Raw genomic sequence first — 248 nt, forward strand, 5'->3', positions numbered from 1 at the left:
TTGGTGTCCCCCCACCCCCTACTTATTATGACACTCTCCCTGGGAGTTATAAAGTAACGATTTACTTATATTTACAAGAGAGGAATTGTGGTGCCTTTCCAAGATGAGTCCCTCCTGCAGGCGGTTACCTGTGTCTCATCCCGGCTTCTGATCCTGCTCTTGTCATAGATTTGAGGGGAGCGTGTTGGGGTTGGGGGTGGCGGCGCCGGAGACCGTCCACGAGGTGTGTGTGGACTCTTCTATTTCAG

Source organism: Moschus berezovskii, chromosome 16 (genome assembly GCF_049115385.1).
Source record: "Moschus berezovskii isolate FMDL1 chromosome 16, NW_MosBer_1.0, whole genome shotgun sequence".
In the NCBI taxonomy this organism is placed as follows: domain Eukaryota; kingdom Metazoa; phylum Chordata; class Mammalia; order Artiodactyla; family Moschidae; genus Moschus; species Moschus berezovskii.